Below are 14,737 nucleotides of genomic sequence, written 5' to 3'. Positions count from 1 at the left end.
CCAACTGAGATGTTTCAACAAACAGATGCGATGCCGCATGTGCTCAGTAGTCTATCCCAAGACATTTGAAAGTCAGCTACCTGGCCAACCAACTGAAAAGGATCCACATTTGTGCCCATTCCAAAGAAAGGCAATCCAGCCAAATGCAAAAATTATCTAACAATTACATTAATACCACACGCAAGTAAGATTTTGCTAAAGATCATTCAAAAGCCATTGCACCAGTACACTGACGGGAAATTATCAGAAATTCAAGCCAGAATCAGAAGAGGATGTGGAATGAGGGATCTCATTGTTGATGTCAGATGGATCTTGGTTGCAAGCAGAGGATACCAGAAAGATGCTTACCTGTGTTTTGTTGACTGTGAATATGTGTTCAACTGTATGGATCATGACAAATTATGGATAACATTGTAAAGAAAGAGAATCCCTGAACACTTAATAGTGCTAATGAGAAATCTGTACGTAGACCAAGAGGCAATTATTCAAACAGAACAAGGGGTTACTCATGGTTTAAAATCAGAAAAAGTATGTATCGGGGTTGTATCTTTTCACCACACTTATTCAGTCTGTATGCTGAGCAAATGATCTGAGAAGGTAGACCACATGAAGGAGAACGTGGCATCAGGATTGGAGGAAGACTAATAAACAACCTGCAACATGTAGACGACACAACCTTCCTTGCTAAAAATGAAGAGAACTTAAAGGAATTACAGATGAAGATCAAAGACTACAGCCTTCAGTATGGATTTCACCTCAGCATAAAGGAAACAAAAATTCTCACAACTGGACCAATAAGCAACATTTTCATAAACAAAGAAAATATTGAAGTTGTCAAGGATTTCATTAAACTTGGAACCACAATCAACACCCATGGAAGCAGCAGGCAAGAAATCAAAGGATGTATTGCACTGGTCAAATCTGCTGCTAAAGACCTCTTCAAAGTGTTAAAAAGCAAAGACAGCAATTTGAGGACTAAGGTCCGTGAGAAAGCTGGACAATGAGTAAGCAAGTCCGAAGAAGAATTGATGCCTTTCAGTTATAGTATTGGTGGAGAATACTGAATATATCATAGGCTGTCAGAAAAACAAATAAATCTGTCTTGGAAGAATTATAGCCAGGTGCTTCTTAGAAGCAAGGACGGTGAGACTTCTTTTCACATTCTTTGGAAATGTTATCAAGAGGGACCAGTCCCTGAAAAAGAAAATCATGCTTGGTAAAGTAGAGGGTCAGTGAAAAAGAAGAGACCCTCAACGAGATGTTCTGACTTATTGGGTGCAATAATGGGCTCAAACACAGCAACAGTTTTGGGGATGGCACAGGATCCCATAGTGTTTCATTCTTTTGTACGTGGGTTCCTGTGAATCAGAAACAATTCCGTGACATCTGACAGCTACAAAGTTAAGTACTTATTTGTACTGCAATTCTGCAACCCTAACAATCAGGAAGGGCCCTTAGTCCTCAACAATAACTTCCCTAGCACCACAAGAGATGACAGACTGCTTCAAAGATGCAATTTAGGCATTCTGGCCATCTTTCTGTTTATCTCGGTTGGATAATCACAGCTTTCAACCCTGGCAGATGCCAAGCGCTAATATGGTATTATAGTCTCTATTTCCATGCCTTTTTGCCACAGCCAGTTTGACTTTCAATGCATTGCTCTCCACCTGTCCTTCTTAACGTGACGCCATCATTGGTCACTTAAGTAAGTTTGATACCAGTAGAAAGCATAGGTTCCTGATGTTCCATTTATCCCAGCAAGGAATTTATCTATCTGCTCTTCAAATACTTGAGCAACTTGAGCAACCTAAATCCCTTTTAAATGATTGGTTACTTGACGAGTTCTCAAACCAATAGCAGTTAGGAAACTAAAGAATAACAGATGCCCCACTTAAATTGGATAATTTGAGTAGAGTATAATGAAAGAACTACAACCAAGGAACATGTTTGGTGTGGGGACATACCTAGGGATAGTGTAATAATCATAAATAGGTAACATCTGAGAATCGTTACCACCTCTGCCCCTGAGGAGACCAGAAACGTGAGTTGTTAAGGGCATTGGAGGGAAAGCTTTGAAAGAGGAATGCCTGGCTGGAGTTATGATGCAGACAGCTTCCCAAAACCCTGCAGGTAAGAAGCCTAGGAAAGTTCCTCTGACCTCACTTTCCTCACTGCTAGTGATACAGTTGACTAAACTCATAAGACAGGGAGCAAAGGAGCCCATTGATGCAATTCATACAGCTTAGCCTCCCAGAGCAAAGAGGAGGTTAGAGTGGAGAATGGATTTGGAGGGATGCATTGAAGGTGTGACAGAAATATTGATATTGAGCAGATGTATTTTAATATGCAGATGTGCACATATAAATTTAAAAAAAAAATTTTTTAAATACATAGAATTAAAACTACAACAACAACATCCATTACCTTCGAGTCAATTCTGAATCATAGTGACTCTATACAACAGAGTAGAACTGCCCCCACAGGGTACCTAAGGCTGTAATCTTTAAGGAAGCCAACTGCCATATCATTCTCCCTCAGAGCAGCTGGTGAGTTTGAACAGCTAAATTTTGGTTAGCAGCCGAGTGCTTCAGCACTGCATCACCAGGGCTCCTCACTCATAAATAGTATACTTAATGTATGTGTACATGTACATTTAGTTTATCTTCTTCATAATGTAAAATGGAATGAGAATGAAAATTATGACTGATTACATTTTCACCAGCATATCAAAAAACCACTTTTCACTAGGATATCACTGACTCTAAAATATTTTCTCTCTGTCTTATTAAATAATACCCAATTTGTCAACATGCAATTTTGTTTAATTGCTTTGTTAATCATTTCCTGATTTATTAAATCCTGAGAGGCTGTAGGAATCTACAACCCTGGGGATCCAGAAACTGATATAAAAGATTCTGGGAGCAGCAGGTTTGAGTTCTGTTGGAATGGTGGTGTTGCTGGGAATTTTAGGTAAGTTGCCTAATTCAGATATTAGAGATAGATGAAAGATTTTATTTTTTTCTCAGAACAAGTCCAGTTGCTATTTGCATACTAAAACATGATAATGGCTAACGAAAGGCCCTGTTTAAAAATCACAATCATCCAACTGCTGAAAGTATGAGAAGAGATATATTATTTCTTGCTGTTTGTGGTATAAAAAGGGGAACTAGCGTTACAGCGAAGGACGAGGGAGACAAAAACTAAATTAACAAACAAGAAACCATCAGGATCCACTCAGCCAGTAGACTTGTGAATATCTCAAGAGTAATTGAAGTAGCATTGAATAAGGGTTTAAGGGTCAGAAAAGAAGTTTAAATTTCTTTCAGTTTGATATTTCTTTAAATATGGTGTATTTAAAAAGACCTCCAAGCAACAGAGGCTTACTTTCAAAGGGAAAATTTGTATTTTAACAATTTGGGGTCAAATAATGCTGTTTTAGATTAAAATACAAATATAACCTGATTAGTAGAACAAACTAAAAAAAGGAAGACCCTCAACTGGATGGACTGACACAGTGTCTGAAACAATGGGCTCAAACATAACAATAATTGTGAGAACGGCACAGGATCAAGCAGTGTTTTGTTCTGCTGTACATGGGATTGCTATGAGTCGGAACCAACTCAAGGGCACGTGACAACAATCACAACAGTAGAATAAACATGTTAGCTGGTTAGCACATACTGTCAGGTACGTATCATCTTCTGGTTCTGATAACAGATTACTGAACTCGTCCAGCCAGGCTCTCACCTGGTGTACATAGGTGGGTTTCAAGGGAAACACCAAGAAAATGTGGGCTCTATTTTGTTTATGTATACCAGGGTTAATTATGAGGGCTTTTGTTTTTATTTCCTTTGTTAGAATAATATATGGTTTTCCTAAGAGTCTCAAAAGGGTGTGAAACAGAAGAGAATTACCATCTGTAAAGGAATGGAGCTCAGAGCAGAGAACATGAATGGAAGGATGAGGGAAGAAAAATACCCAGCACCACACTGGGCTCCGTGAGGAATGGTTAGGTCATTGATAGGCTATTGCTGTTGTTACCATGGAGTCAACTGTGATTCATGGTGACATTATGTACAATAGAATACAATGTTGCCAGGTCCTACAGCATCCTCATAATCACCAACATGTTTCAGTCGATGGTACTGTTGTACCAGTCCATTTCACTGAGAGTCTCCCTCATCTTCACTGGACCTCTACTTCAAAAACTATGATGTCCTTTTGGGATCCATAACATTTTCATGGCTAATTCTCAGAAGTAGATCACCAGGCCTTTTTTCCTAGTCTGTCTTAGTCTGAAAACTCCACTGAAACCTATCCACCAAGGGTGACCCTGATGGTATTTGAGTTACTGGTGACATAGTTTCTAGCATCATGACAATACTCAAATCACCACAGTAAGACAAACTGACAGAAGGCACTGGGAGGACTGTGGGGCAAAGAGTGGTAGTGAGAGAATAGAGAATAGAAAGATGCAAGATTAGAAAAGAGAACATATATCAGGGGACATAGTAGAAGCATTGGGTACAGATTTTACCCATGCAATATTTTACATGAAAAAAATACTACTCATTTGCAACCATGTAATATCAGTACACAAAATATGATAGATATTTTTTACATGTCAAACCATTTACTAAGCACTCTATATAAAATATTTCCTTTAAGTTTTCTACAACTATAAGAGGAGCTTGTTATTATTCCAATTAATAGATAAGAAAAATGAGGGTTGGGGAAATTAAATAAGTTTTCCAGAGTTTTTACCAGTGGCCCTTGAGTTGACTCCAAATCTTGGTGACCCCATGTTTGTCAGAGCAGAGCTATGCTCAACAGGGTTTTCAATACCTTACTTTTAAGAAGTAGATTATCAGGCTTTTCTTTGAGGCATCTCAAGGTAGACTCTAATCTCCAACCTATCAGTTAGCAGTACATTCACCATTTGCACAACCCATGGTTAGAGTGATGAAATCATTGGCATCACACCGAGATCTACTCATACCTTATCTTGTTATATGTTTAACACACTGCAAATATTTACATTTGTTAGATCCTCAATTATTCACAACCTTGTAATGTAGGCAGGACTGATGCAGTGATAAATAATAACAATGGTGATGGCATTAAATTATAACAAATTTTCATTTCAGCATTTCTCAGATGTGATCTACAAAACACTTGTATCAGAAACACTTGGGCTGCTTGAGAAACCAGGTTCCGGGGTTTCATCCATAACTTTCTAGATTGGAATCTCTGGGGTGGAGTCCAAGTGGTTCTTATGTGCACTGGATTTGAGAAGCACTGTTGGCTTGAGTGTTTACCACCTGTCAGGCACTGTGCTCAGCCCTTACGTGGGCTATCACCTTTAATCCTTACAACAACCCTGTTGGTGGTGGTTGCTATTCAGTTGATTCTGACAACAACCCTGTTGTCCTTGTGTCTATTGATAACAACCTTAGGGAGAGATAAATTATGTCTGCACTGTAATCTGAAAAAAAAAATTGAGGCTTAAGTATGTTGGTTAGTAATTTCTCTAAGGTCCCACAACCTTTATGTCATGACAATAGAACTTGAATCCAAGTTATTTGCTTAAAAGTTAAATGTATTTTCTGATACCCCAGCCATCTCCAGTTTGAGCAGTCAGCTCTGATTTCTGAGACTTGCTTCACCTCCATCATGACACATAATGACAATCTGTTGCTAAGCTGAAAAACTCCTTCTTCACAAACCCACTCACTTTGGAAAACAAATGATCTGATAATTGGTCAGGCTGACTGAGTTTTGGGCAGATTTTGCTTCTTCCTATATGTGTCTGCAGAGAACGCAAATACCAGGGATTACTGGTGCTAGGAAATACATGCAGGTACCACACAATTCTGCTGGTGGTTTTAGGATAAAAAGACATCATTAAGAGACCACCCAGAAAAAAGATTCTGTTGACTGACTTCTCTTTAGAATCAGGGTGGCCCATTCATTTATTCATTAATTCCTTCAGCTAATATTGATTATGTATCTGTTATATACAAATGTAACTATGAGTCGGAACCGACTCAACGGCAACGGGTAACGGGATCTGTTATATGCCAGATGCTATTCTAGGCATGAGGGATATAGTAATGAACGAAACAGACAAAAATCCTTCCCCTCATGGAGATTACACCCTTGTTGTTGTTAGTTGCCATAGAGGCAATTCCAACTCATGATACCCCGTGTGTTGCAGAGAACTGCTCCATAGGGTTTTCAAGGCTGTTACCTTTCAGTAGCAGATCACTAGGCCTGTCTTCTGAGGTGTCTCTAGGTGTGTTTGATCCACCAACCTTTCAGCTAATAGTGGAGTACTTAACTGTATCTGCCTCCTAGGAAATCCATTTACATCCTAGTGAGCTCCTAGCTCCTCCTGATCCCAGTGATGCGGTTGCCGTTGCCATTGCTGTTGAGTCAATTCCGACTCATAGTGACCCTACAGGACAGAATAGAACTGCCCCATAAGGTTTCCCAGGAGCCCCTGGTGGATTCAAACTGCTAACCTTTCGTTAGGCAGTCATAGCTCTTAACCACTACCCCACCAGAGTTCCCAAACAGTGGACCCATGAAAAGGTGGATGGAGTAATTTATCCTACAGATAATTTGACCACTCAGTGATTTTCTCCAGTTATCTTCTATTCCTTCACATAATTTCAAGAAGAATCCTATGAAGATTTACAAAGCAATTTGCAAATCTTGAAGTTCTTGACAGTGTAAAATCCCTTAAGGAATTTTTTTGAAATATGTGTTCAGAGTTTTGATTATCACAAAGATTGGGGCACCTCCTGGCCATTTAGTTTCTAAGAGACAAAGATGAAAGATGTTCTGCACCCATGGGACAGTTCCACACAAAGAAAAATGTCCCAATCCTAATACACAGTCTTGATAGACATTTGTGCATGTGAAGCTCTTTACAATAATGAATCTGAAATGTATTCCACTTTGAAAATACACAGGATGTGTAGTTTCCAAAGTATTAATATGTACGAAATTTTCTAGAAAGGCAATGACTGTGAAAATAGACTTTGTTTTGTATGGAAATTTAACAAGAATTACTAACTATACCAGAAAAAGTGTTACATATCTACAAAATGTATTTTGCAAGGTTTTAATATATACCAACTAACCTAGGAAATCAAAATTGAGGGAAGAGTGTCATTTGTTTTGTTTGAGATCTTATCCAGAGTTGTTCCTCTTGTAAGAAAAATCATGTCATGAATGTAAATGCCACTTCTGGTATTTGAGTCATGAATATATTCATAAGGATTCTATTTATGTGTCTAAGCATTTGTTTCATTATGTATTCCAGCATTTATATATTTAAATTCACGTTGTTTTAGATAACTTCTATATTATAATTGTTATAATGTAATAATTATATAATAAACAACTTTCCCTTCACTTAACTTTATATTAGACTTAGGATATTTCCATAGGTTAAATTATCTACACACTTCATTTCAAGAGTCATAAAGGAAGTATTAAAAATGTTTGTTACTGTAGAATAATAAATATTAATGTTTGATACTGTAGAATAATGCTAAACACTAATGCTAATGCTTGATACTTTAGAATAATACAAAATTGCAGGATTTTCAACCCTCAAAGACTCACAGTGACATCACATTTGATTTATATGACATAATCAGAAAAATATGTTTTTTTATCTCTACTCTGAAATTTCACCCTGATTCTCAATCTGGTCCTCACCCTTGGGATTTATGACAATTGTACCAAAGTTCCCTCTAGATTGGTCAAGGGGAAAACTCTATATTGGCAGAAGAGGAGAATGTCATCATTTCGTAAACCGTGGGGACCTTCCCACCTCTTATGGGATCTAAAAAACTTTTCCATTTCAGTCCGGGAAATGAGGGAAAGGAAGGGTTTAAGTTCAATTAGCTGTTTTCTCAGGTTGTTATTATCCCATCATCCGCTATTATTTTTTTAATAACATTTAACATTATGTACAAATCTTTATATTTTTTTCTTTTATTTTTATCTGTCTCTTCCTATAGAACAAAATCTCCAGAAGAATAAGGGACAGCACTGTGCCTAGAACAGCACCTGGGGCTCAAAAAATTTTATTTTGAACAAAATGAATAGACCCCAGTAGCATTATGAATGTACTGCTGCAAATGCATTTTACTGAAATGAATATATTGAGACTCAGAGAACTCCCATCATTTTCTCAAGTCAGGATTTCTGCTCAGATCTCCTTGGTCTAATATCTTTAGTCTTCACCACATCACATGTACCTGGTACACAGAATGCCTTCAGTTGATATGTGTTGAAGAAATTAAACTCCATTTTAGGTGAGGTTCCTTTAGCCATGGAGAGGGGCAATCACACCGTGACTGAGTTCATCCTGGTGGGCTTCACCACAGACCCTGTGATGCAGTTGATCCTATTTGTGGTGTTTCTTGTCATGTACTCTGTGACCCTGGTGGGAAACAACACGCTCCACACACCCATGTATTTTTTATTGGCAATCTTTCATTCCTGGATCTCTGGTATTCCTCTGTCTACACCCCAAAGATCCTAGTGACCTGCATCTCTGAGGACAAAAGCATCTCCTTTGCCGGCTGTGTAGCTCAGTTCTTCTTCTCTGCTGGACTGGGATATAATGAGTGTTACTTGTTGGCCACTATGGCTTATGACCGCTATGTGGCCATCTCCAACCCCTTACTTTATGCTCAGGTCATGTCAAAAAGACTGGGCATCTATTTGGTTATATGTACCTATACCGGAGGTTTTGTCAGTGCAATAATACTCACCCGTAACACATTCACATTGGATTTTTGTGGTGACAATGTCATTGATGATTTTTTCTGTGATGTCCCACCGTTGGTGAAGTTGGCATGTGATGTGAAGGAGAGTTATCAGGTGGTGCTATACTTCCTCATGGCCTCCAACGTCATCATCCCTATTGTGCTCATACTCGCCTCCTACCTCTTCATCATTGCTGCCATCTTGAGGATCCGCTCCACCCAGGATCGCCTCAAAGCGTTCTCTACATGTTCCTCTCACTTGATCTCTGTCACCTTGTACTATGGCTCCATTCTCTACATTTACTCTCGGCAAAGCTCCAGCTATTCCCTTGAGAGGGACAAAATGGTTTCTGTGTTTTATACTGTGGTCTTCCCCATGTTGAATCCCATGATCTATAGTCTGAGGAATAAAGATGTGAAAGAGTCTCTGAAAAAACTCCTCAAGTTAACACAACCGGAAGTCTAAATTTACATGTTAGTTGTTGTTAGGTGCCGTCGAGTTGGTTCTGACTCATAGTGACACTATGCACAACAGAACAAAACACTCCTCAGTCTTGCACCATCCCCACAACCGTTCCCATGCTTGAACTCATTTTTGCAGCCACTGTGTCAATCCACCTAGTTGAAGGTCTTCCTCTTTTCTGCTGACCCTGTAGTTTTTTTTGACATACATTTCTGAAATCAGTGCTAAGTGAGAATGGATTGCTTCAGGAGAGGATTGGGATGCTGGGATTAAAAAAAAAAAAAAAAAAAAACTCTTTTCTATTAAAGGAATTAATTGAGAAAGACCTATTTCTTTGATTTAGATTGTTTTAGTGATCAGACTGTAATCTGTACTATAAAATAAACCAAAAAAAAGTTGCCGTCAAGTCAAATTGAATTGGACTCATGGTGACCCCATGTGTTGCAGAGTAGAACTGTGCTCCATATGTTTTTCAGTGGCTGTGACTTTGGGAACAGAGGCTCCACGGTGTGAATCCAGGCCTTAAGGTTACTAGGGGAGCACTTGACCGTTTGTGCCACCCAGGGACCACCATATAATATAGTTCCTGCAAAATATTAATACAGTTTTTTTTTAAAGCAATATCTTGGTTTAATGCAAAACAAACAAGAAAATGTATAACTTCTGAGATTCCAAAGGATTGATTTTTACATGGCTATCTCCCCCTCAGATTGACTCAACTTTTCTGTTTTCATTATGTGATGGTTATTATGGTAAAAAAAAAAAAAGTAACATGAATTGTTGAAATTTGTGAAATACACCCCAAATCCTTCTAGTCAGGCACTCCCAGGGCTTCCGTGGTGATAGAAGAATACAGAATATTAAGAATGTTACGATGCAAAGAGAGTGGACAGTGGTGCATTAGTAAGTGAATACAGGTGAAAGGAAAGATCGGAAATGCCCAGAACTAACACAAAGAGTGAAGTGGCTATAATTATTTGTTACAAAATTTTAATTTAGATGCACTTTGTAAAGGTGCTCATTTCAGTAACAGTTACACTCTTTCAGTAGCAAAGGTCTAACTTTTGAGCTTCAAGCTCCTTGTTTGTAAAATGGAACTAATAATCGTTAACTTTCAGTGTTCTAGAGAGTGTTGAATAAAATATTTACTAAAAATCTGCTGTGTGTCAGATATTGAACTGTAAACTTCCTTTGTAGTTAAAATTATAGAAGAAAACAATGAGTCTAGAATATACTGGGGTTTTCTGTTTTTATTATTTGTCTGTATCATTTTGTTCCGCCTGAGTCTGTTATTTTTCCCTAGCGGGCACATATTGGGTGGTGCGGCATGAGGGACAATACTGTGGTGTACTAACGATATGAAGGAGAAATCACTCTTTTTAAGTGGACATACAATTCTAAAGAGACATCTTTCTCCATGGATTTAGAATCATTTTTTTAAATAATCTAAGTGCCTCCTAAACACTTTGCCTAATATTAATGTAAAAGACAGAAGTTTACACAGATATTTTCTATATACTCAATTAGAACTTGATGAAGGAATTTGGAGAAAACACCCCACTAAAAAAAAGTTTTTAAAATTTTGAGCAAATTTCCAGCAGTCAAACCATTCCATGTCTTCTCTTCACTCAGTAGTGTTTGCTTGTCAAATTTCAAAGTTAAATCATATACACAAAATCCCCCCAATTCCTTTTTTCAATCTCCAAGACATCACCAAATGGGCAAATTTTGTGAAAAGTCTCGTACTACAAAGAGGCAAACTGAAATCTTGCAGAACATCAAGTAACCCGATATTGTAAGTCTAAAATATATTGCATCACAGTAACATTATAATAAAAATTAAAGAATCACCTACTTAGTATTTCATTAAGTCTTATTTACAGAATTTAAGTGAAATAGACCAATGCTTACAAACATGTCTATAAGCCAGTGATTTGGAAAATACAATAAAACCAATCATTTAAAATGTAAATGATTGCCTTCATCCTTGTGGTCTATGGCCTGTATTGCTTTCCTGAAGCCCTATTTGACATCTTTATTTCTTACACTATAGATAAGAGGGTTGAGCAAAGGGTTCACCACAGTGTAGAACAGAGTAGTCATTTTGTGTCTTTCTAGAGAGTATGTGGAACTAGGCCTTGAATACATGAAGAACAAGAATCCATAGAAGAACATGATCAAGATCAGGTGGGAAGCACAGGTAGAGAAGTCCTTGTATCTTCCTGAGGCCAAGCAGATCCTCAGGATAGCCAGGAGGATGTTGAAATAGGAAATTAAGATGACAAGAATTCTGGAGAGGACCATGAAGCCCACCACACACAGCAACGCTTTGTCATAGGCCTGTGTGTCAGTTCAGGACATTTTTACCAACAGTGGTGCATCACAGAAGAGTGCTCAATGATATTCTTACCATAGAAACTCTGGCAGAAAGCCCTGGCAGTATGGCTATGACATTCAAGAATCCTGCAGTGTAGGAGCCAGCAACTAGCCCAGTACAGAGAGAGCTGCACATGGTATCTGAATAGAGTGAGGGGTTACAAGTTGAATGTGGTGGTCATAAGCCATGGCTACTAGGAGATAGCACTCCGTGTAGGCTACAAAGCAGGGAAAGAACATCTGGCACCCACAGTTAGTCAAGGAAATAGGCTTATCTTTGAGACACAATTAACCTGAATTTTGGGGGTATACACAGAGGTGAACCAGAAATCTAGGAAAGATAGATTTACTATTGCGTTAGTCATAAAGTGTTGCTATAACAGAAATACCACAAGTGGATGGCTTTAACAAAGAGAAGTTTATCTCCTCACAGTAAAAAAAAAAAAAAAACCAAACCCACTGTCGTCAAGTCAATTCCAGCTCATAGAGACCTCACAGTAAAGTAGGCTAAAAGTCCAAATTCAGGGCTTTGGCTCCAGAGGAAGGCTTTCTCTCTCTGTGTCAGCTCTAGAGGAAGGTTCTTGTCCTCAATCTTCCCCTGGTCAAGGAGCTTCTCAGGCACAGGGACCCCACGTCCAAAGGAAGCGCTCTGCTGCCAGCGCTGCTTTCTTGGTGGTATGAGGTCACCAACTCTTTGCTTGCTTCCCTTTCCTTTTACCTCCTGAGAGATAAAAGGTAGTACAGGCCACACCCAAGGGAAAATCCCTTTACACTGGATCACGGATGTGGCCTAGCAAGGGAGTTACATCCCACCCTAATCCTCTTTAACCACAGGCAGAGCTTAAGATTTATAACACATAGGAAAATCACAAAATGGAGAACAACCACACATTGCCTAATCAAGTAGACACATATTTTGGGGAGACACATTTCAATCCGTTACACCTATGAAAAAGTACATAGATGTATGAAGATGGAAATCAATCAGGATTAAAATAACCAGTATCATGTTCTCTGAAGGTTATCAAATAGAGCATCAGAAATATTCTTAATAGAATAAGCTGCAAACAGGTGTCTGGTGAGAAGCTTACCAGGATGGTGCAATTTCCCACTTCCATGTTCACAGAGGTTAAAGTCTGATTAAGATTACGAGAGAAAAAAAGCTCTTAGTTATTCTTCTATTGTAAGAAGTAAATGAGGATATCAATTAAGGCATCTTGGTAAAAACATTACTGAATTAGGGTGGATACCTATTAAAGCAGCAGGGGAGATAACAGCCAGGGCTTCCAGGGTAAGAGGCCTGAGGTTCTTGGGAACAGGGTATCTGGATGAGTAATTCCAACTCCAGGGGCCAACCTCAGCAGGTAGGGCTGCGTTAGCACAAGGAACAAGGCTATTGTAGGACCCCAGGAGCCAGGACAATGCACTGGGGTCTGGTCTCTGCTCCTGAATCTCTTCAGACCAACTCTGGCAATAATTTGCAGTGAGAGAAATTTCCACAGCTCCTCAAAGTTCTCATGCCCTTGTGGCTGGCGTCTTACTGAGGCCTCCTCTGCCCTGTGGTAAAGAGCCCAGTGCATCCTGTTTGACTTCATCTGCTTCCTGTGCTGACGCCTGGTGGTGGAGTGGGTTGCTGCATCTTCTTCCAGGAATATCCTAAGTAATATTTACTCCCACCTACCTGGAATGAAATTATATGTAGTTCATTCAGAGACAAGGACCTGTAATTGATGACCCCAGAGGTCTTTCTGGCCAAGGAAATCTGTGTCTTACTAAGGAATTTCCATTTCTATAAGCTCTTGAATAATTATCTACGATTATTTTTTAATAAGAACAGTGGAAACCCTGGTGGTGTAGCAGTTAGGTGTTATAGCTGCTAACCAAAAGGTGGGCAGTTTGGATACACCAGGCGCCCCTTGGAAACTCTATGGGGCAGTTCTACTCTGTCCTTTTTATCTCAGTAGCCAGTCAGCTTCACACTGACTCTACTGGCAGTGAGAGAAAGCTGAAACCAAGAGAGGACTATGATTTATCTCAATATTTACACATTTACCTTTGGGGTAAACCCAAGTCAGCTTTGTAACTGGGATGCCAACCCAAGTACTCTACTGTTCTTGCTTGTTAGGAAGTGAGGCATGGGTGTGCTCATTTTTCAAAGATGGCTGATGATGTTCAGTGAGGGCATGACTTGATTGATGACACTGTGGAAAAAAGCAGCTTGGAGTCCTAAAAATGATTCCATTTACCTATTAGTATATAATAGCTGCTACGTATTAGCACATAAAGTACAGATGTTTTAGCCCTACACCTGAGGTTCTCAAGAGGCTGGATTATATCTGCCTTCCCAACCTTCTCTCTGGCTACTTGTGTTTATCTACGCAAGACTTCAACAAACTAGATTACTCCCATGATCTATTTCCCCATAATATTCTCATATGCGCTAGAAACTTCACAGGTAGATATATAGTGTTGTGCTGTCATCCATTTGCACACTGTAATTTTTTTTTTTTTTTTAATCTACATAAGCTTGAATACATGTTATCTTGGCTGGAATGTGATTAATATTTGTTTAATGTATAAAATGTTGTATTATAGTCACCATTTCAAAGGTTATTTTGAACTTTTTCTCCTATGTTATTGCTTGTTTATACAATGAAACATATTTAGGACTCAGTGACATCGCTAGGGTTGGTGTCACCCAGTGTGGTAACTCATGGTATCACCACCCATAGACCTCCTCCCCTACTAGACCATACAGAATCCTTAGCAACGTTTTTTCTACTAATTTTACTAATAAATTGTAATTCCCAGATATCACTCCTTCTTTTCCTTTAATTACTACCTCATTCTGAAAAAAATGATTGCTATAGGTTCACAAATACTAATTACCACAACATTGTAGCTAAGACACCAAAAAAGTTTACATCAGTAGCGCCTATGAAAACATCAGCAATGAAGAAAACAACAGTGCATGCTTGCAATGTGTGAAGAGGAAACCACGTGATTGGAAATGTCGTTGTAATTAGGTAATAACGACAGCTCTGGCCAGATGGCACTGGAAGGTTAAAAACGTAGGTTAGCATAGAGTTTTAGCCTTGTAGGTATGTTG

The 14,737-nt window shown here is 38.8% G+C and overlaps 1 pseudogene; it reads left to right on the top strand.

The window, feature by feature from the left end:
* Positions 1-8,350: 8,350 nt before the first annotated feature.
* Positions 8,351-9,255, top strand: LOC126080758 (olfactory receptor 1013-like; annotated as a pseudogene).
* The last annotated feature ends 5,482 nt before the right edge of the window (positions 9,256-14,737 follow it).

This window comes from Elephas maximus, chromosome 7, assembly GCF_024166365.1.
Source record: "Elephas maximus indicus isolate mEleMax1 chromosome 7, mEleMax1 primary haplotype, whole genome shotgun sequence".
NCBI lineage: Eukaryota > Metazoa > Chordata > Mammalia > Proboscidea > Elephantidae > Elephas > Elephas maximus.
Note: the sequence above shows the minus strand (reverse complement) of the source record. Positions and strands in the feature narration are given on the sequence as shown.